The following is a 2845-nucleotide window of genomic DNA, read 5'->3' on the forward strand; positions in this document are numbered from 1 at the left end:
CCCTTATGTTCATTTGTTTTGTATCTTAAAGTCCTCATAGGAGTGAGGTCATGTGATATTTATCTTTCTCTGACTGACTAATTTCTCTTAGCATAATACCCTCTAGTTTCATCCATGTAGTTGCAAATGGCAAGATTTCATTCTTTTTGATTGCTGAGTAATATTCCATTGTGTATATATATATATATATATTTATATATATATATATACACATATATATGTGTGTATATGTGTATGTATGTATATATATATGCCAATATACGTGTATATATATGTATATATACATGTATATATATATACCACATCTTCTTCATCCATTCATCCATCAGTAGACATCTGGGCTCTTTCCACACTTTGGCTATTGTTGATAGCGCTGCTGTAAACATTGGGCTGCATGTGCCTCTTTGAAATAGCACACTTGTATCCCTTGGATAAATACCTAGTAGTGCAATTACTGGGTTGTAGGGTAGTTCTATTTTTAATTATTTAAAAAAAATTTTTTTAATGTTTATTTATTTTTGAGAGAGAGAGACAGAGAAAGCATGAGTGAGGGAGGGGCAGAGAGAGAGGGAGGCAGAATCCAAAGCCGGTTCCAGGCTCTGAACTGTCAGCACAGAGCCTGATGCAGGGCTCGAATCCACAAACTGTGAGATCATGACCTGAGCTGAAGTCGGACCGACTGAGCCACCCAGGTGCCCCAATTCTATTTTTAATTTTTTGAGGAACCTCCATATTGTTTTCCAGAGTGGCTGCACCCGTTTGCATTCCCGCCAGCAGTGCAAAGGAAATTCTCTTTCTCTGCATTCTCGCCAACATCTGTTGTTGCCTGAGTTGTTTTTGTTAGCCATTCTGATGGGCATGAGGTGGTATCTCATTGTGATTTTGATTTGTATTTCCCTGATGATGAGTGATGTTGAGCATTTTTTTCATGTGTCAGTTGGCCATCTGGATGTCTTCTTTGGAGAAGTGTCTATGCATGGGAGACCAGAGATTTCTTAATAATTAAAAAGAAAATGGGGTGCCTGGGTGGCTCAGTCCATTAAGCATCCGACTCTAAATTTCAGGTCATGAAATCTCACATCATGATCTCAGGTCTCAGGTTGTGATCTCACAGTTCGTGGGATCAAGCCCTGCCCTAGGCTCCTGCTGTCTGGGCTGGTTCTGGACTCCTCTCTCTCTCTGCTCCTCCCCTTGCTTGCGCTCTCTCTCCCTTATTCTCTCTCTCTTTCAAAGTAAACATTTTGGAAAAATCTGTTTAAAATAAAAGAGAGAAAAACTATAATTACCTCAATCAATGATCATAGTTACCATTAGCAGGAAGATGGGTCGGACAGACACCACCAGCCCCTATGCGATGTAGTGGAAAGGATGCAGCATCATTTATGCTGCATATGTGTAAAACATTTTCAACTCGAATCTGATAAGGAAGAATCAATCGGACATATCTAGATAGGGGAGGACTCTACAAAACAGTGATCCCATAATCTTCAAAAATGCCAATATCATTTGTTTAGGTTAAGGGGGGCACCTGGGTGGCTCAGTTGGTTAAGCGTCTGACTTTGGCTCAGATCATGATCGCATGACTCATGAGTTTAAACTCTGTGTTGAGCTCTGTGCTGACAGCTCAGAGCCTGGAGCCTCCTTCGGATTCTGTGTCTCCCTCCCTCCCTCTCTCTCTCTCTCTCTGCCTGTCCCCTGCTCATTCTCCGTCTCTGTCTCTCTCTCTCTCAAAAATAAATAAAAACAGGGGCGCCTGGGTGGCTTAGTCGGTTAAGCGTCCGGCTTTCGCTTAGGTCATGATCTCGCGGTTCGTGGGTTCGAGCCCCGCATCGGGCTCTGTGCTGACTGCCAGCTCAGAGCCTGGAGCCTGTTTCAGTCTGTGACTCACTCTCTCTCTGACCCTCCCCTGCTCACGCTGTCTATCTCTCTCTCTCTCCTAGAAATAAATAAAACATTAAAAATAAATAAATAAATAAAAACATTAAAAAAAAAAAAAAAAAGGAAGGTTAAGGAATTGTTCCAGAGGAGACGGAAGACACATGACAAACAAATGCAGTGTGAAATACTGGTTTGCATCCTGGATTTGGAGAAAGTTGCTCTGAGGGACGTTATTGGGGAAGATTGAATATGGAATTGTTAACTTTCCTGAATTTCATAATTGTAACTATTATGTAAGAGAATGGACTTGTTCTTTTTTTTTAAAGTTTATTTATTTATTTTGAGAGAGAGAGAGCAAGAGAGCGAGAGAGCATGTGAGAGAGAGAGAGAGAGAGAGAGAGAATGAGAGAGAATCCCAAGCAGGCTCTTTGCTGTCAGCACAGAGCATGATGCCAAGAACTCTGAGATCATGACCTGAGCTGAAACCAAGAGTCAGATGCTCAACCAACTGAGTCACCCAGGCGCCCCTTATTCTTAAAAAATATATACTGAGTGCTCACTTTGGCAGCACGTACACTAAACTGGAACAATACAGGGAAAGTTAGCATGGTCCCTGCACAAGGCTGACCTGTGAATTCGTGAAACGTTCCAGACTTTTAGAATTTCTGTTCGGCCATTCCTTAGAGATCTTGTGGGTTTCGTTTCAGATGACTACAATAAAAAGTGAATATTGCGATAAAGTGAGACAAATGAGAAAAGAAAAGAAATGCATACTGAAACATTCAAAAGTGAAAGGTCCCGGGGAGCCTGGGTGGCTCAGTCCGTTAAGTGTCCGACTTCAACTCAAGTCATGATCTCACGGTTCATGAGTTCGAGCCCCACAGTGGGGCTGTCGGCACAGAGCCTGCTTCAGAGCCTCTGTTTCCCTCTCTCTCTGCCCCTCCCCTGCTCACACACACATGCTCTC

The 2845-nt window shown here is 42.4% G+C and overlaps 1 non-coding gene across 1 annotated transcript; it reads left to right on the forward strand.

Moving 5' to 3' along the window:
- The first annotated feature begins 2430 nt into the window (after positions 1–2430).
- On the forward strand, positions 2431–2536 carry LOC120246920. The gene has a single exon (XR_005532180.1). It is a non-coding gene; the product is annotated as a U6 spliceosomal RNA (small nuclear RNA).
- The last annotated feature ends 309 nt before the right edge of the window (positions 2537–2845 follow it).

Source organism: Hyaena hyaena, unplaced genomic scaffold (assembly GCF_003009895.1).
Source record: "Hyaena hyaena isolate Hyena2069 unplaced genomic scaffold, ASM300989v1 scaffold_493, whole genome shotgun sequence".
Lineage (NCBI taxonomy): Eukaryota > Metazoa > Chordata > Mammalia > Carnivora > Hyaenidae > Hyaena > Hyaena hyaena.